Source organism: Sapajus apella, unplaced genomic scaffold, assembly GCF_009761245.1.
Source record: "Sapajus apella isolate SASKATOON/1434 unplaced genomic scaffold, GSC_monkey_1.0 scaffold29, whole genome shotgun sequence".
NCBI classification, from domain to species: domain Eukaryota; kingdom Metazoa; phylum Chordata; class Mammalia; order Primates; family Cebidae; genus Sapajus; species Sapajus apella.
The window spans coordinates 8734533-8755129 of record NW_022436969.1 but is presented as its reverse complement, the minus strand read 5'-3'; the positions used below and the strand labels follow the sequence as shown (position 1 = coordinate 8755129).

Below are 20597 nucleotides of genomic sequence, written 5' to 3'. Positions count from 1 at the left end.
TTTTTTTTTTTTTTTTTTTTTTTTTTTTTTTTTGAGATGGAGTTTCACTCATGTTACCCAGGTTGGAGTACAATGGCGCGATCTCGGCTCACCGCAACCTCCGCCTCCTGGGTTCAGGCAATTCTCCTGCCTCAGCCTCCTGAGTAGGCAGGATTACAGGCACGCACCACCATGCCCAGCTAATTTTTTGTATTTTTAGTAGAGACGGGGTTTCACCATGTTGACCAGGATGGTCTCGATCTCTTGACCTCGTGATCCACCCGCCTCGGCCTCCCAAAGTGCTGGGATTACAGGCTTGAGCCACCGCGCCTGGCCGTAATTTCTTAAACTAATAATGCTTATCAGAATTATCTCAAATAGATCTTTACTCTTGGAGGTACTGTAAACTAGTATTAACAAAAATAAATCCTCTCAAATCTCAAAAATTATGTAATTATAACAGAAAGATAGCCAACTGGGCTTTTCTTTGTCATTTTAAATAGGCAAAATAAAACTCAAAATAATTGGTAGAATATTTTAGATATTTCAAAAATATGGAATAAAATTATTGTGATCAGAAATTCTACTTCAGAATATAACCATTTTATAAAAAATGAGTTTATCTAAAACCATAAAAGTTATAGTTGTTATGTTACATTTGCTTACAATTTTCCTTGAGAAAAAGGATTTTGTTACCTCCCCCTCAAATTAATTACAATGCTGAGATATGTCAGTCTCCATCAGTCATTCTAATAAAAAATATTTAAAACACTTATGAATGTGAATGCAGAGCACTATGTTCCACATGCAAGTTTCTTGAGAACTCTTCCTATTTTACACACAATTCTTCAGCTATATATGAACTTACAAGCCAACCATTTCAACTCCCTCATTTTGAGCAAACTGAAAATCACAATAACAATACCCAAAATGATAGAATAGAACCATAATACAGACTTCCAGCTCCAAAGTTCTTTAGAAGTTTCTTCTGCATTGGATTAATGGTTTTATCTAGGTTTGATTTTTTTTTTTTTTTTTAAGATGGAGTTTCACTCTTGCTGCCCAGGCTGGAGTGCAATGGTGAGCGCTTGGCTCACTGCAACCTCCACTTCTGGGGTTCAAGCAATTCTCCTGCATCAGCCTCCCTAGTAGCTGGGATTACAGGGATGCACCACCACACCTGGCTAATTTTGTATTTTTAGTAAGAGACAGGGTTTCACCATGTTGATCAGGCTGGTCTTGAACTCCTGACCTCAGGTTATCTGCCTGCCTTGGCCTCCCAAAGTGCTGGAATTACAGGTCTGAGCCACCATGCCTGGCTGATTTTTTTTTTTTTTTTTAAGAAAAATTGCTTATATAAATCATAATAGAAACATGCTTTTTTTTTTTTTTTTTTTTTTAAGACAGCATCTCACTCTGTTGCCGAGGCTGGAGTACAGTGGTACAACACAGCTCACTGCAGCCTTGCCCTTCCAGGCTTAAGCAATCCTCCTGCTTCAGCCTCCCAAGTAGCTGGGACCACAGGCACAGACAACTGCTCCCAGCTTCTTTATGTATTCTTGATATTTATCTGATATATCATTTGCAAATATTTTCTCCTAGTCTATAGCTTATCCTTTGATTTCTTAACTATGACTTGAAGATCAGAAGTTCTTAATTTGACAAATTTCATCTGCCAATTTGAATTTTGTTCTCTTTCGAATCATTACTTAAGTGTCATATATAGTATTTGTATAACTCAAGGTTACAAATTTTTTTACTAAAACTTCAGAAGTTATATATTTTATATTTAAAAACCATGATCTAAGTTAACATTTGTATAAGGCATGGAACGTTCTTTTTTTACGTAAATATCCAACTCTTCCAGCGCTATTGTTGAAAAAACTCTTTCTCCTGAATTATCTTTTTACCTTTGTCAAAAATGAATTGGTCATATATGTGTGGGTCTGTTTCTGAACTCGTTATACATTCTTACTGAATATTTATTGTCTATGCCAATAGCATACCATTTTGATTACTTTAGCTTTATGATAAATCTTAAAATCATGTAGTGTAATAAGAGGTGTGCTGAAACTGGGTGTACCCATTTACAAGAGCTGATCTTGTACATCTCTTCTGTACCCTCTGTTCAGTGATATCACATTAGTAGCTTGAAATCGGCCATAGTATATTTACACCACAAAAATATTTCCAGAGCGCTAGTTGTTAAACACCTATCAGCACAGCACTAAGTAGAAATTCTCTAATTTATTCAAAGTTGTTCTAACTTGGCATTTCAACATAAATTTTAGAATCAACCTGTCAATTTATACAAAAATGCTAGAATGTTTACTAGGATTGCATAAAATTTAAATTTATAGATCAATTTAGGAAAAAAATACTTTTTTTTTTTTTTTGAGACACAGTCTCACTCTGTCACCCCTGAGTTAGAGTGCAGTGGTGTGATCTTGGCTCACAGAAACCTCCGCCTCCTGAGTCCAAGCAATTCTCCTGCCTCAGCCTCCAGAGTAGTTTGATTACAAGCATATGTCACTGCACCTGGCTAATTTTGTATTTTTAGTAGAGATGGGCTTTCGCTATGTTGGCCAGGCTGGTCTCGAACTCCTAACTTCAGGTGATCCACTTGCCTGGCCTCTGAAAGTGCTGGGATTACAGGTGTGAGCCACCAAGCCCGGCCTACATCTTTTTTTTACAAGGTCTCCCTCTGTTGCCCAGACTGAAGTACAGTGGCTTGAACACAGCTCACTGCAGCATTGACCTCCTGAGCTCAAGCGATCCCCCCACCTCAGCCTCCCAAAGTGCTAGAATTATAAGCATGAGCTATCATGACCAGCCAAGAATTATATCTTAAGAATAAAGAGTCTTCCTATCCATGAACCCTGTATCTCTCTATTTGAGTATTCTTTAATGTCCATCAGCAATATTTTGTAGTTTTTAGTTATAGTTCTCCCACATCTTTTGTAAAATTTATACAAGTTAGATGCCACTTGTCATAATGAGTGAATTCTCTTCCATTCCTAGTTTACAAATACTTTTCATCAGGAAAGGCTGTCAAATATTGTTCAAAATTTTTTTCATCTATTGAAATGATCATTGGTTTCAATTTGCTAAAATTTTTAGAATTTTATAACTATTTCATAAGAAATATAAATATAGAAAATTATTTTCTTACAATGTCTTTGTTTAATTTTGGTATCAGAGTAATGCTGACCTCATAAAATGAATTGAGCGTTATTTCTTCCTCTTTGATTTTCTGGAAAAGTTTGCATGAAATTGGTGTTATTTCTTCCTGAAATGTTTGTAAGAATTCCAGTGAAACCATTTACCAGTGAAAGTCTTGGCTTGGAATTCTTTATGGTTAGGTTAACTACAAATTAAATTTATTGAATAAATAAAAAGCTATTTCTTCTTGGGTTAGTTTTGATAGTTTGTGTATCTCAAGTAAATGTGTCTATCTCATCTAAGTTGACTATACTTCCTTCAAGTTCATAATATGTCCTTCTTACACTTTTAATCTGTTGCATCTGTATTGATATTACTTCTTTCATTCCTAATGTTGATAATTTGTGTTTTCTCCCATTAGCCCTAATCCTATCCCCTGCTTTTTTTTTCCTGATCAGTGTGGCTAGAGGTTTATCAGTTGTACTGATTCGGTCGAAGAAGCAGCTTTCAGTTGTACTGATTTTCTCTATCTCTGTCTTCAAGTTTATTGATTTCTACTCTAATTTTTACTATTTTCTTTCTCTTCTTTTTTCTGTTTCTTAAGATAGAAGTTGAGGTCACTGATTTGAAATCTTTCTTTTTCCAATATAGACATTTAATGTCTTCATTTTATTTAAAACGCATTTAGTGTCATAAATTTCCTTCTAAGTACTGCTGTAGCAATATCCCAGAATTTTAATATGTTGAATTTTAATTACCATCTAGCTCAAAATAGTTTCCTGTTTGATTTCATCACTAACCTATGAGTTATTTAGGAGTGTGTTGTTTAGTTTAAAAATATTTGGGGAATTTCCCAAACATCATTGTGTTATTTATTTCTAACTTAATCCCACTGTCATCAGAAAATATACTTTGTATTACTCGAGTCTGTTTAAATTTGAGAATTGTTTTATGACCTAAAATATGGCCTAACTTGGCCAATGTCCCATGCATGCTTGAAAAGAATGTGTGTTTTGTCATCTTAAAGTGATCTACAAATGTCAATTATATCTAGTAGGTTGATAATATTAAGCCTTCTCCAATTTTACTGATTTTCTATCTTCTTACCCTATCAATTATTGAAAGAGGGGTATTGGAATCTCCAGATATAATAATGGGATCTAGTTATAAATTTTTCCTGTGCTTCTTTCAGTTCTATCAGCTTTTGATTCCTGTGTTTTCCATTTATATCATTAGACACATGAATATATACAATTATGTTAGGTGCTTTTGATGAATTCACCCCTTTATCATTTTGAAATGATCCTTATTTCTTAGTAATATACTCTGATCTAAAACCTATTTTGTCTAATAGCAATATAAGTATCTTTTGACTAGTGTTGATATCGTAAGTCCTTTTGGTCCTTTTACTTTTAATTAACCTATTAGGTTTTTTACATCTAAAATATGTTTATTGCAGGTAGCATACTGTTGGGTCTTACATCTTTATCCAATCTGGCAATCTTAGTGAAATCACTAAACTTTACCTGGGTTATACCTCTGACATCCTTTCTACTATCATATTTTTACTTTCCAATGTCTCTTTTGTGTTATAAAAAGTGCCACTTTTGGATAGCCTTTCTATTCTTGTTTTAAATAATCAGTAACTTGTCTTATTTCTCTGAACATATTAATATAGTCAATTTAAAATACTATTCTATTCCCTGCATTGACTGTTTTTTATAAGTTTTTATCTGTTGGCTTCTTTTCTTCTCTTTTTCATTTTACATACTCTCTAATCAGTCACTGATTTATGTTAGGGCGATGTTAATTGGTAGACTTAACATTAGAGTAGGATTTCTCAACCTTGGCCCCATTGACATTTTGAGCTGAATAATTATTTTGGGGGACAGGAAGATGAGCTTCTCTGTGTATTGCAAGATATTTAGCAGCATCCTTGGCCCCTATACACTAGACACCAAAAGTACATTGCCCATATCCTTAGTTATTACAATCAAATATCTCTCCAAACATTGCCAAATGTCTGGGGGTGGGTGGATCAGTCCTAGTTTACAATGCATTCGGGAGATCAGGGTCTTGAGAGTTTCTCAGATAAATTCTCCAGTTTCCTACTTTGTGAGTGAAGAATATAAACCTAGTTACTAGCATTTGGAAGCCAGGCAGATGAACAAACATGGGTATCTCACCAACCAATACATAGACTCTGACTTAATCTCTCTGGCAGGCAGAAAAATGGCCTCTCAAAGATGTCAACACATCCTAATCCCAGGAACCTATGAAAATATTATGTTACATAGCTAAAGATAATTTAGATAGCAGATAGAATCAAGGTTGCTAATCAATTGACCTTAAAAAGGGAGGTTATTTTGGATTATTCAGTTGGATTTAAATACAGAAGAGGAGGGCAGGAGAATCAGGGACAAAATGATATGATGTGAAAAAGCCATTGCTGGCTTTAAAGAAGTAACGGAGCCATGAGCCAAGTAATGCAGGTGGCTGAAAGGAACTGGAAAAGGCAAGAAAACAAAATTTCTTTCTAGAGCCTCCATAAAGAAAGGCAACTCTGCTGACACCTTAATTTTAACCAACTGAGACCCACTTTGGACTTCTGACTTCTGGAACTGTAAGACGATAAATTGTGGGGTTTTTTAACTACTTTGTTTGGGATAATTTGTTATAGAAGCAATAGGAAAATAATATAATCACTCAGATTTCAGTATGGTGCTTTACTATCCACTCTCAGCTCTGCTTAGTAGTCCCAAATCTAGAACAAATCTAAGATAAATTCTTCTACCATAAATCAACAAGTACTACCTATTTCTGTCAAGGTCAAAGAATCCAGGCTTCTGGGTTGAGATGCGACCTATGGAGTAAACTGTTCCTTAAGCAGATTTTCAACAAATCTTTACATTCCAACCCACTCTGCTCCCCGAGGCTATTTAAGGGTACCTTGTACCTCCAAATCCTGAATTTTTCCAGCATTCTGCAGTAGAGACAGACTTGCTTTTATTATGGGAAGTAGTTAAACTTCCTCCCTATTCTGCTAAGTCACCACTCATTCTCATTCCTCCTTGCAAAAATACATGGATGTCTCTTGTCTGCTACCTCTCTCAATCTTTTTGATTATAAATATTTTTTTAATTTTTTAAAATCTTTTCCAACTTCCTGTTGGTTTGCACTTTTTGAACTTTAAAGGTTCACGCAGTTTTGGTTCTGTACTGTCATTTTATTAGGATTTCAAGAACAGAAATAAACACATTCAACTGCTATGTTTAACTTTTGTTTTATTTTCAGTTGACATTTTATCAAGCCCTTACTGTGCACTAGATTTTCAGATAAACCTTTACATAAATGATTATTTGAATCTTGTAATAACTCTAGGGGGTAGGTACTATTATGTTGCTTCCAATTTTATAAATAAAACTGATGTTTGATTCAGGTGACCATCAAACTGGGATAGAAACTAAGTCTTTATGACTCGAAAGCCCATTTGCCTAGTCAATTATGCAATCTTGTTAATTTTTCAATTAACAATTCACAGGTTTTACTCTAGATTAGGGGTCAGCTTATTAGCCAAATCTGGCTTGCTACTTGTTTTGCAAAGTTTTATTAGAGCACATCCACACCCATAGTGTTGAGAAAAGCACACTGACACTCAAAGTACTTTTTCTATTCTCTCACTCAACAACAAACAATCAACATAGAAGACTTCTGCAACCAACTGTGTGGAGACTTTCCCCTACTAACAAGCAAGCAATGAATTCTGCAGCAGATACCAGGGAGGTATTTTCCAATTTAGTTCTGATGCTATCTACCTAGAAATCAAATTCCACAAGTTGAGGGCACAATACCAAAAGACTGCCCCTACTTCTGATGCCAATTGCAAGTCCTGGGTTATTTTTACCTGTGCTTTTAACTGATTGTTTATGAACTGGGGATCCCAAGACCCCCTCCTTGAGTTGGATTAATTTGCTAGAGCAGCTCACGGAACTAAAGGAAACCATTTATGTTTACCAGTTTACAGTAAAGGATATTGCCATAGGTACAGATTGAAGGGAGTCATGAGGAAGGCATTTGAGAAGGGGTATAGTGCTTCCATGCCCTCAACAGTGCACCACCCTCCAGGAAGCTCCATGTGTTCAGCTATCTGAAAGCTATTGTGTCCTCTGGGTTTTCATGGGACTTCATTACATAGGCATGACTGATTAAACCACTGGCCACTAGTGATCAATTTAACCTGCAGGTTGTGGGGAGGGCCTGAAAATCCTTAGCCTCTAGTCCTGCCTTGGTCTTTAGGGTGACCAGCCCCCATCCTGAAGCTACCTAGGGGTTGCCAGCTGTCAGTCAACTCATTAACATCCAAAGACATCACTTTGGAGAGTCTACATACACCAGGAAAAAGGGTCAAAGACCAAACACATATTTCACAATATCGTACTCATTTAAATGACTATTGTCTATGTCTGTTTTTATGCTATACTGTTACAACTGAATAGTTGAAACAGAGACAATCCGGCCCACAAACTTTATTAGTCTCTGATCCTTTAAGGAAAAATCTGCTGATGCCTGTCGTAGAAAATAACCTTATTATCCAGTTTTGAGTTCATGGTCTCCTCACATACTTAACACTTTTGTTACTGTTATCAAATCAAAGGCATTATTTTTATTGTTCCTTTAACCTTTTGTTAGAAACCTTTGGCCATGGTTTAAAAAGAAAAGTCTCTAAACCAATTTCCCACATGAAGTCTTCCCCATACTTACAGTCATACTCCCATTTCTGAGCTGCCATCTCAATTATTATAATTATAGTATTTAATAGAGTTTGATTCATATAGTTGCTACTAGTTGTGATTCCCCTGAGATACAGCAAGTGCTGACTCTGATAAGCATTTATTAAGTACCTTCTAAGTGCCAGTCAATGTTCTAGACACTAGAGATACAAAAATAAAAATGACAACTTTGGGTTTATATGTATCCTTCTTTTTTTTCTTTTTTTTTTTTTGAGACAGAGTTTCGCTCTGTCACCAGGCTGAAGCCAGTGGCGCGATCTTGGCTCACTGCAACCTCCCTGGTTCAAGCAGTTCTCCTGCCTCAACCTCCCTAGTAGCTGGTATTACAGAAGTGCGCCACCATGCCCAGCTAATTTTTGTATTTTTAGTAGAGACAGGATTTCATCATGCTGGCAGGATGGTCTCGATCTCCTGACCTCGTAATTTGCCCGCCTTGGCCTCCCAAAGTGCTGGGATTACAGACGTGCGCCACCGCGCCTGGCCCATATGTATTCTTTTTAATTAGATATAAAAATAGAAGAGAAACTGAGCATGGAATATGTGCCTATGGTCCCTGCAACATCAGAATCACTAGAAGTGCTTGGGCAACATTCCTATGGAATGTTGAAGCAGAATCTGTGGAAGTTAGGCCCAGGAATCTGTGCTCTTAACACTTCAGATCATTCTTAAGCACAAAAGTTTCAGAATCACTACATCAGTAGACAGGAAAGACTACTTCTAAATGTGCAAGTATATGAGAGAGTAAGAACAAATCTCACATGATCTCTCTTAATACAAACTAATTTCTGTCAAAATGTAATGTTTTGCTGCTCATTTCTTCTTTCCAAAAGCTTACTAGACGTGCTTAATTGAGAACTTTGACACTGCCCTCTTTACTAATTTTACTTACATTGTGAACACTGTACCTGTCACAGTTCTTGAAACATAGTTGATCAATACTTTGTGGTGAACTGTTGAATATCCAAAGCAAAACCTCTTTACATTTCCCTAGTATGTAGGAGTTTTTCCATTTTAGACTGGAATGCATGAGGATCATTTGAGAACAAGGGAGATAACACACTCAAAGCAAATGTTTGTTCAACCTACACCTTGTTTCTCTCCTTCTAGAAATTTTTCCTTCTAGCTCTCAAGGCCACTACCCTTGTGGGGAATATTAATCTCTCTCCTCAAGGCTAAGCTAGATCAAGCAAAGCCAAGCAGACTAATGGAAAAGGTCAGACATTATAGGATTCATCTTCATTGTAGGTAACCTGTTTCTAGAGGTTGTAGTCAGCAGAGTGCCCTAGAATACATTTTTAAAAGGATCACCTACCTTTGAAGATAATAGACAACTTGCTTATATATGTCTACCATGAGAGGCTTATAACAATGGACTCTTGCTATACCTGACACAGATCTACCCCTCCCACTAGAACTCTGAATTATTTTGCTGGAGGCTACAATATTCTGAGTAGTTTGTTGGGAGTTGATGGGAGGTGGGGATAACTCACCCAGTACAAGCTTAGCAGAGCTGAGCCGCTGCAGCATGTTGGGCTAGCCTTTGATACAGACTGGTTGGACAGGTTCTGGATCTACAGAAGAACCGGTTTTACTGGCCTGTTGTGCCAACATATTCTGGTTTGATTCCATGTTCCACAGACGGTAGAAACCTGCCCAGCCAGTTAAATGAAAGGCATATTAGGTTATCCATTGTACACAGTATATAGCTTAGATGCAGCAGAACTCTTCCACATACCAGTAGTGTCTAGCAAACTAGTGTGGTCCAGAGAGGTGGTGTCCACTGATTTAATGTTTAAGTTTATAGCTTCAGGGAAAGTGAGCAGTGAAATAATTTCTGCTTTTCACCAAGAGCAGAGGTTTTCTAAATAAATTGAAGGGTAAGTATATATTTTAAATTTCTCAGTTTTCTATGCATTTTGGAAAGTTAAATTAAGAAACGATGTTTAAAAAGATAATCGATTTTTAACATAGTAATACCTGCAATATACCTTTTCTGTAAAGCTAGATATTGTTTTATAACACTTGCATTATGTTCATTGATTTGTCTGCATAAAGGTTATTTGGTATATAATATTCTCTTACTATACTTTTTTGTAAGTTGTGCATGGCTATAGTCATCTTAAAATCTGTACTGAATAATTTTGCCAAATAAATTTCACATGTTAATGATTTATATTAAGCCATCTACTTCTTCATAATATAATTATGTTTTACAGGCTGTTACTATATGGTAACAATTTTATATGGAAAATCTAATTGTGGATAAATAGTAATTGCCTTTTTAAGGCCAAAAACAAAAAGTATTGGCCTGCTGGTGATTCTAAGTACATTAGAGGAACAATCCACAGCAAAAATTGAAGAGTGTGAAAAACAAAGATTGTGGAATCTGGTAACTGATTAACTATTGGAGCTCAGAAGCACTTGCTGAGCTGAATAGAAAGGAATGAAGACAGGTTTTGTCATGCCTATTAGGTCTGAAAAACTTTTTAGGTGAAAGAAAACTTGGATCTTCCTTTCATTTATATTAAAAATCTTCCTTTTTGCTCTCTCTTTACTTAATCCAATTAATTTATTTTAGTAGTTTGTATCACATAAAATGAATGTTACCAATCCCTTTAGATTTATTTTGGCATACTATCCTACCCCTTTATTTACTGATATGAGGTTGAACAGAAGCTCATGTCTTCTGGGACATTGAATTTAACATAACAGCTAACATATGATTTTATCTGGGAATTTTAAAAAATTTTAACATATTTACACTGAATGCTTTCTTGTCATCTTAATAGGACTTTGCCTTGAACTGAGCAAGTCTGATGCATCCTTTTCATTGTCCCTAGGGTTCCCAATTTGCCATTGTGTTCAAACTCAAAGGCTATAATTTATTTTCTAACGCAAAGGCTATAATATTAGTTTCTTTAGGATGTTGACAAAGAATACATTTAAAAGTGTAAATAAATGTTTGGATGAGATTTCATATTTTGCAGAGAAAACCCTTGGATGCTTCGTAGTCCTACTTCTTAGGCAGTTCTGCATAGAATTTCTGGTAATCTAGGTAAACTGCTGAAAAGCTATGCAATGTTTTATCTGCAAAAGGAATGTACTAATTCAGCAAACCAATGTTAATTTTATTCAGCATAAATTGTGTTTTGACAATTTTTTGGTAATATGGATCAAAACTTTTCAATTGGCTGAATTTTTCTGAATTTACTACATGAAACCTAGTTTTCAGGTAATATATATAGCAATAGAGCACATTGTTAGTGTTTCTGGGGAATATATTGCATACAGCAATTTAAAAAATTTAAACCATACTGTACTGTTTAAAGATTAATTTGGGATTCTAATTTATTTATTGAGCATTTTTTATGTTTATGGTTTTGAAGAAACCTATTTAGGAACTATATATAATTTTTATATAAAATCCATGGGTAAAATTTCAAGCTTAACTCTATATTTTGGGAGAGTATTCTACAGTTTTCATTTAATGAAATTTTCATTTTCAGATATGTGCGAGTCCTATTAAATATTACTTTTCTGTATTTTCTATAAATTGAGTCCTTTAAAATTTTGACACATTGTGATATTTTTTTTTTAATGAGGATATAAATTTGTCAATCAAATTAGGAGTGTGCATTTTTTTTTTTTTTTTTGAGACAAGAGTTTTGTTCTTGTTGCCCAGGCTGGAGTGCAGTGGCACAATCGCAGCTCACTGCAACCTCCACCTCCTGGGTTCAAGAGATTCTCTTGTCTCAGCCTCCCAAGTAGCTGGGATTACAGGCGCCAGGCACAACGCCTGGCTAATTTTTTTGTATTTTTAGTAGAGACAGGGTTTCGCCATGTTGGGCAGGCTGGTCTCGAACTTCTGACCTCAGGTGGTCTACCCATCTTGGCTTCCCAAGTGTGTATGTATTTAATACAGACCAACATACCTCAACACCTAATCAAAAAGTGTTCCACTCATTTAAAATCTTTTTACTCTTTTAGTAGAGGATGCATTTCTTTTTATTCCTGGCCACACAATTTCACATAACTCTTTTTGTCAACAGTGCTAGCTTTCTTAACAACTGCAACTTCTTTTCTTCCTAAATATCTTCATGTGTTTTCCACTAAAAGTACTTAGAATTGTAACATTTTTTACCTAAGAAGGACACTTAAAGGACAACCAATGAATCTAACACCTTATTTTTGCATTAAGGAATGAAAAGCCCCAAAATATAGCTAAGTCACTACTATATAATCTAAGGGTGGATCTGGGGCCAGAACATCCAGGTTTCCTGAATACTACCAAGACCAATCATTTTTTCACTACCCTACACTGACTCCTCTGAATACATGAAATCTAATCTAAAAAGGTAAAATTGTGTTGTATAGTTGTGTTAATGAATCTTTGGTGAACTAAGAAATCATTTGTTTTTATATTTTAATCGATGTCATTATTGCCCCAAACATTTTTGGGACGGTGGCTGAATATATGGGATTACCATTGATAATGAAGGTGATTACCACTTCAAATGCTAATCTCTTAAAGGCCTCACATTCTTTCATATTTGCCCAACTTGTAGATCCCGCTCTCATTTTCTGACTTAATACTGCTCTAAGCTGTCTCAACTATTTTTTTAGTATGTATGTATGTATTTTTGTATTATTTTAGTCATTCTTATACACTCATAATTTAGGATTTACCTAAGTTAATACAGCATTCCTAAAATTTGGTTAGAGCTGACAGGAAAATTATGTTATGAAGACAGAAATGACAGAAATCACAGGACTTAAAAATCCATCTTAGAGGTGATAGATGCTGTTATTTAAGGGGTGAGCTTTGCACACAAGTGCTCAAAACATGTTTTAAACATTTTTATTTTGAGGAATTCCTAGGAAATATGATTATAGAAAGTTTGAGAACCAAAGGCCCAAAAATTTCAATTGTGATTCTTGGTAGTAAATGTTAATTCTCCTAATCCGCTTATCTTTTCACGGGTAAAATCTTACCTGGGAAATGCTTCTAAATTTGGTCATTTTAGTTCAGTCCAAGTTGACTCTGAAAAATAATCACTTTCATTTGTTTCTTAACTTTATAAGAAAAAAGGCAGTATACTGAAAAGCATGTGAGCTTTTGAGCCAAATTGGCATGGGTTTGAATAACTCTGCTACAAATTACTTTCCCCTTGGAAATTACTAAACTTTCTGAGTTCTCTTTCCTCTATCTGTAAGTTAAGGAAACTAATACCATTCTTTCAGAGTTGTTGGAAGAATTAAATGAGATATCATGTAAAACACTTCACATAGTTCGTAGAACATATCAGGTGCTCAGCAAATGTCAGTATCCTTCGCATTCCTTTTATAGACTATATAATACATTTCAACAAATAGCTTCAGTATTTGCTGAAGTATTTTAGTATTTTCTTTCAGTAAGATAAGTCAACTTTAACTTTGAATATGTATGTAATTTTTGTCAGGAAAAATAAAAATTAAATCAGCAATCTTGGAAGGCATTAAGATATAATGTTGAAGCCAAGCGCAGTAGTTCATGCCTATAATCCCAGCACTTTGGGAAGCCTAGGTGGGTGAACCACAAGGTCAGGAATTCAAGACCAGCCTGGCCAACACAGTGAAACCCCATCTCTACTAAAAATACAAAAATTAGCCAGGCATGTTGGCGTGCACCTGTAGTCCCAGCTACCAAGGAAAGATTGCAGTGAGCCGAGATCATGCCATTGCACTCCAGCCTGGGCAACAGAGTGAGACTCTGTCTCAAAAAAAAATTAAAAAAGATATAATGTTGGAAAATATTTTAACCTTCTTAAATTAAAAAAAAAAATCAGAAACCCATGTAATCCAATTCAATTAAAGATTCACTTCAAATAAGACTTTATTAAAGGTGTTGTGAGAGCAGTACATCAAGATGATTAAAAGCCTTAAATACTTTTTAAAAACTCAGTTTCAATCATCTGTACTAATGGAAGCAAATGTGACATAGATAATTCAAATTATAATGCAGTCATACATCAAATAACAGGGATACATTCTGAGAAATTAGAAATTATTTTAGAAATTAGAAATAGATTTCGTTGTTGTGTGAATATTATAGAGTCTACTTACACAAACCTCAATGGCAGAGCCTACTACACACCTAGGCTATATGGTACGTCTTATTGCTTCCAGGTTATAAACTTGTACAGCATGATACTGTACTGAATACTGTAAACAACTACAACGCAGTGATAAGTATTTGTGTATCTAAACATATACTGGCATAGAAAAGGTATGGTAAAAATATGCGGTACTATAATCTTATGGGACCACTGTAGCATTTGTGTTCCATTGCTGATCAAAACATTGCTATTCAGTGCATGACTGTATCTTACTGTGCCTTCTTACTTGTACCTTCTAATTTGTACCATTTCCAATAGCTGTTTTTATCTATTATCTAACATGACATTGAATTTCTTTTCTTTTTTCTTTCTCTCTCTTTCTTTCTTCTCTTTCTTTCTTTTTCTCTTTCTCTCTCTCTCTCTCTCTCTCTCTCTTTCTCTCTCTCTTTCTCTTTCTTTCTCTTTTTAGACAGGGTCTTGCTCTGTTACCCAGGCTGGAATGCAGTGGCACAAACACAACTCACTGCAGTCTTGATTTCCTAGGCTCAAGTGATCCTCCTACTTCAGCCTCCCATGTAGCTGGGACCACAGCCACATGTCGCTATACCTGGGTAATTTTTTTTTTTTTAAATTTTTGTAGAGATGTGGTCTCCATATGTTCCCCAGGCTAGTCTTAAATCTTCCTACCTCAGCCAAAGAATTTCTACATGCTCTAAGGATTGTGCTTTTTCTACTACGAACTGAATTATTTTTTCAGGGCTCTAGAATGTGTTTCCTCCTATTAAAAAAAAATCCCTTCTGAATTAAATTTATTATAGGCTAATATTAAATTATATTGCATTATTTTGATAGCAAATAATAATGAGGAGAGTGACTCCAAAATGTACGGAGCACAAGAAGATAGAAGACGATTTAACATTTTCTAAAGATAATATTAAATTTGCCTCAGACTGATTAATTGATTAGGGAATGGAGCCGATGAGCAAAGATCACAAAGGAGGAGCTTTTTGTGAAATGTATTGGCCAGAAGGGAGTTCAGAATACCACAACGAACTAAAAATAAGTCAATTGACACATCTTCCATTGAATGAATAAAGAGCAAAAAACTGGTTAAGAGTTATTAGAACCAACTAGTAACCCATTTATAACACAAACTGATCTTATTGATCTCTTGTAATCAACCTTAATTTCCTGAAAGATATTTAATTGCTTTACAAAAAGATTTCTGCTGATGCTATAATTCCAATTTAAAACCATGCTAAAAGAATCTTGTTTTCACTTAAATTGTAGACACTGTAGGTAGATGGTGTGCAGAAAGACAAAAGAATCATTTCACCAATTTAGCCCACTAATTAATTACATATTCTTTTTTTTTAGACAGAGTCTTGCTCTGTCACCCAGGCTGGAGTGTAGTGGTACAATCTTGGCTCACTTCAACCTCTGTTTACCAGGTTTAAGTAATTATCCTGCCTCAGTCCCCAAGTAGCTGGGATTATAGATGCATACCACCACACCGGGCTAATTTTTATATTTTTGGTAGAGATCGGTTTCACCATGTTGGCCAGGCTGATCTCGAACTTCTATCCTCAGGTGATCCATCCTTCTCAGTCTCCCAAAATGCTGGGATTACAGGTGTGAGCCACCACACCCAGCCTAATTAATTATATATTCTTAAAACTATTTTATTAAATATGTAAGCAATTTAGTCTATGTGACTAGTCATTAAATTAGCATTTAATTTGAATTTACTTTTAAATGTTTACAGTAGAGATTACTACAAACAATTGCAAAGAAGGCAGGAACAAATAAAAATTTTAAATATGTTTTTAAAATGTTCTGATGGGGAATGGTGGCTCACACGTATAATCCCAGCACTTTGGGAAGCCAAGGTAGGAGAATTGCTTGATCCCAGGAGTTCAAGACCAGCCTGGGAAACAAAGTGAGACCCCTGTATCTATAAAAAATAAAAAATTAGCTGGGCATAGTGGTACAGGCCCGTGGACCCAGCTACAACAGGACACTGAAGCAGAAGGATCACTTGATTCTAAGAGATCAAGGATGCAGTGAGTTGTGTTCACACTACTACACTCCAGCCTGGGCAACTGAGTGAAACCCTGTCTCAATAAATAAGTAAATAAATAAAACGTTTTTATACAAATAGCTAATTTGGATAACTCAGGACTAACTACACTGTCTATAAATCCAAAACTTACTGGGAAATAGAGAACATAATAGTTCATGTGTTAAAGACATACAGCCTTAAAAACAACCAGAAACTATTATCTTTGAAGTTACGTACCCCTGACAAAGTGAAAATGTAACTTGAGTGACAAATTCTTAGTTTCAAAGTTATATCTTAAACCTATTCACTTGCAAGTTCTTTGCCTATCATATTTACAATGATTTAGATTAGAAGTGAGAAACACTTCCTTCCAACATGAAAATATTTTAAATCTAATGAATTTCTCAATGACTCTTGAAACATTAAGAAATACAAGATTGATTATAACTTTATGCATCTAATAATACCTAGCATTATTACTACTGTGATAACCTAGCAATGTTTCTCAAAGCACAGTCTATGACCATCTGACTCACCTGGAGGATGCCTATTAAAAATGCAGATTGATAACTTCACTCCAAACATATCACATTAGAATCTCTGGTTGGTAAATCACAGGAAAGCAGCAAGATTCTCCTGCCTATAAGAAAAAATGAGCAAATGTGTGAGTGTCTTCAAATCTAACCCATTAACACTATCAGAAAAATAACGTCAAATGCACATGTTCAACCAATCTTGGGTCATTAACATTCTTACAAATGGCTGATACAATTAATGTGACTGTCCCATCCATGCATGCAAATTTTTATAAGTTAAAATTTCCATTAATAATTCAAAAATAATGAAATAGAAATCTCAAGTTTCCCCTTTATCTTTTGATCTAGGTTCTCCATGGAGAGTAAGAGCCTGAGCCCTCTGGCTTATGTGCAAATTCTTTATTTGGGAAAGCACCCAGAAACAGGAGTAAGAGATTAGGTGAAAGGAAGGAAGGCCAATACAAAAGTTCATTCCTGAGTTCATCCACCACTATGGGCAAACAAGGCTCAAGCCCAGTGTCTTCTTAGGGGCCATGAAACTACCCCAGAATAGCCTGTCAGAAAACACAAGAGAAGGGCACTTATCCACAAGTTCTGACTTCCATCAGTTAAGAGCTGCCTCTCAGGTTGCTAATTTCTTATGCTTTCAAGTTGCATACTTGTTTCTGCTGGCTTCAGAGAAGCTCCCAGGACAAAAAGTCAGGTGAGGGACTGTCAAGTTTCACCTGCATGAATCTGGTTGCCACTGAAATGCCTGGAGCAAGCAGGGCCCAAGACGTGTCCAATACATCATGTTATAGGACAAGTATGGTCAACCTGCTTCTTCTTTAGTTTTACCAATGTAATTCTAATGCAAAATACAATTAAAATAGATGTTCTGAGAAATGAGTACATTTCAAATGGAGAAGAAGGAACTTTAGCCTATTTTTGTCTGATGTATTTGATCCATTCCCACAAAACCCGAGATGCAATGAAACTCGATCTTCTGTGAGAAAGCTATTTTCTAATAAACTTCAATTTATTTCCTGCATTTGGTGGCCAATTTTTAAAGGGCCAAACAGCAGCAAAATGGACAATCAATATGTACTCTGTAAATACTTTTATGTCCAGCATTGATGCAAAGACTTCATTGTTTAAATGTTTACATTGGTAAAATTATAGTAAAAACAGATTGACTACACTGGACCCTCAAGTAACACTTTTCATTACAGTGAAACACACAATTTTGAATAGTACAAGTTTATCTTGGACTGTGTCCAAGAGGGTCTAGTTACAATAAGTAATTCACTATAACCTATAATGTGATCCTGAGGCTTGGCTCTGAAAAACACATTATGTGAATGCTCTAGTCAAGCCGATTAAAAATTTAAAAACAGAACAGTTAATCATATACTTTAATTAAGAAAATACCATATTTGTTTGCATAATATGTAAACTTAGTTCAGAGAAAGTGAAGGAGAAAAAGGTGCAAAGAGAAAAGAAACCTGACTAAAAGCACATCATCTTTTCATTTAACTTGACTTCTGTTATAATAATTGAATGTGAGTTTAAAAAAAAATACCAAAACCCTGCCTCCTTAGAAGTTAGGTAAAGTAGCTAATGAATAAAGATGAAATAGGGAAACTGAATAGTGCACAGCAAATACAAAAAAGTGGAGACACTTATTAATGCTGGAAAAAGCCCAATAATAATGGACATTAACTTATTATTATTAATTTTTTTGAAAGAGGGTCTCACTCTGTCACCCATGCTGTAGTACAGTTGCAAGATCTCAGCTCACTGCAACCTCCACCTCCCAGGCTGAAACAATCCTCCATCTCAGCCTATAGAATAACTTGGACTATAGGCTCGAATCAGCATGCCCAGCTAATTTTTATGTATTTTCTGTAGTGACGGGGTTTCCTCATGTTGTCCAGTTTGGACTCAAACTCCCGGACTCAAGCAATCCATCTGCCTTGACCTCCCACAGTTCTGGGATTACAGGCATGAACCACCATGCTTGGCCAATGAATGATTTATTGTAACCACTAATTCATGAAATAAATGAATAGATTAGTTTCTTCTTTCAATATAATTTTGCCATTGGGCTACATCATTTTTTAAATCCTTTAGAATATAATAAAACTAATAACAACCATATAATAATAATACTACCTAACTTACCTAAACTCAATTATGTAAATCAAGATAACATATGTAAAATCATTTAACAATATAGTGTAATCCTTTCTATAATTATAAATCTTTCACAATTTGCCTAGCAATTCAACAGTTTCACTATAATTATACAACTTTAGCCATGGAAGAGATCTCTCTGATTAGCTGTAGCTCTTAAATATATCTACTGTTAACAAAAGTTTCTTACATTGTTACAGTTTTTTACATATATATATCATTTAATCCTATCAACGATCCTGTAAAATATTCAAGGTATATATTATTATCTTCATTTCATGGATCAACAACCAAAGTACAGAGAAATTATTTGCTCAACAGGATTAGAATGAAAAATTAGAATTCATTCAGCAAATTAGATGGTGCAGCTGATGCCTTCTCAATATCAACTTATACAAATACTTTATTATATCCTTGCAGTTACAGAACTCAACAATGATTCTCCACAATATAGTCTTCACACATGCTTTCTGCCTGGAAAGCCTTCTGCCATTCTCCCAATAGGCAAGCTGCTTCAAACTTCTCTTAATTCTTCTTTAAGAAATTTCAAATATGTTATTTTATTCTTACAACAACCCTTTGGGCACAGTGAGTATTAATATTCTCTTTCAGTGAGGGAAATAAGACTTGTCTATGTAACATACAGGTAATCAGAGATAGGGTCAGAATTTAATCTCTCATCCTATCTTCCAGTTCAGGGCTCTTTCCATAACGGAAAAAAAAAAAAAAAAAAAAAAAGGCTAGGAATATGGCTATATGCCATCATTGACAGTAGAACATGATCACAATTTTTTGAAGCACTTCCTACACTGTCTCTTCTGAGATTACAACATAATTCAAAACCCTTCAGTCTACTTGATTTTAAATTTAGCACATGAAACAACTCACAACCAGGTCTGGGAAAGCTAGTATAACCATTTTTCTAATTCTATTAGAAGTTAATTTATATTCATTTTTCAAATGTACATATCTAGTGTAAGGCAAGTAAAAAAGCATGTGTGCCAAAATGCTAAGAAATAAATTTAAAAGTCTAAAATATAAATAGGTGTTTCACTCCAATCCTGACTGAGAGAGCCCAGTTTTTTTTCAATGATGAGGCTAATTAATTTACAATCAAATTTTTTTTTTTTTTTTTTTGAGACGGAGTTTCGCTCTCGTTACCCAGGCTGGAGTGCAATGGTGCAATCTCGGCTCACCGCAACCTCCGCCTCCTGGGTTCAGGCAATTCTCCTGCCTCAGCCTCCTGAGTAGCTGGGATTACAGGCACGCGCCCCACCATGCCCAGCAAATTTTCTGTATTTTTAGTAGAGACAGGGTTTCACCATGTTAACCAGGATGGTCTTGATCTCTTGACCTCATGATCCACCCGCCTCGGTCTCCCAAAGTGCTGGGATTACAGGGTTGAGCCACCGCGCCCGGCCCTACAATCAAATTTTAAAGTACTTTTAAAAAGCTTTAAAGTACTTTTAAAAAGTGTAAAGCTTTTTGAAGTAAAAAGAAAAAGGTGCTTGCTCTGTCACGCAGGCTGGAGAGCAGTGGTGCGATCATGGCTCACTGTAGCCTCATCTTCCCAGGCTCAAGAGATGCTGCTTCAGCCTCCTGAGTAGCTGGGATCACAGGGATACACACCATACCTGGCTAATTTGTTTTTATTTTTTGTAGAGACAAAGTCTCACTGTGTTGTCCAGGCTGGTCTCAAACTTCTGGGCTTAAGTGATCCTCCCACCTCAGCCTCCCAAAATGCTGGAATTACAGGTATGAGCCACTGCACCAGGCTCTGACCATATGGCTTACGGTC

At 35.6% G+C, this 20597-nt stretch overlaps 1 protein-coding gene and 1 long non-coding RNA gene across 2 annotated transcripts in view; one reads left to right on the top strand and one right to left on the bottom strand.

The window, feature by feature from the left end:
• LOC116561435 overlaps positions 1–20597 on the bottom strand; it is a 136641-nt gene that overhangs the window by 105634 nt on the left and 10410 nt on the right. The window contains exons 2-3 of the long non-coding RNA XR_004273425.1: positions 16625–16728; positions 9422–9580 (exon numbers count right to left, since the gene is read on the bottom strand). This is a non-coding gene — a long non-coding RNA (uncharacterized LOC116561435). The remainder of the gene's footprint in view (positions 1–9421; positions 9581–16624; positions 16729–20597) is intronic.
• The window catches only part of RBBP8 (RB binding protein 8, endonuclease), a 114000-nt gene continuing 103040 nt past the window's right edge, over positions 9638–20597 (top strand). The window contains exon 1 of the mRNA XM_032293212.1: positions 9638–9808. The gene's annotated coding sequence lies outside the window, so the exon portion shown is untranslated. The remainder of the gene's footprint in view (positions 9809–20597) is intronic.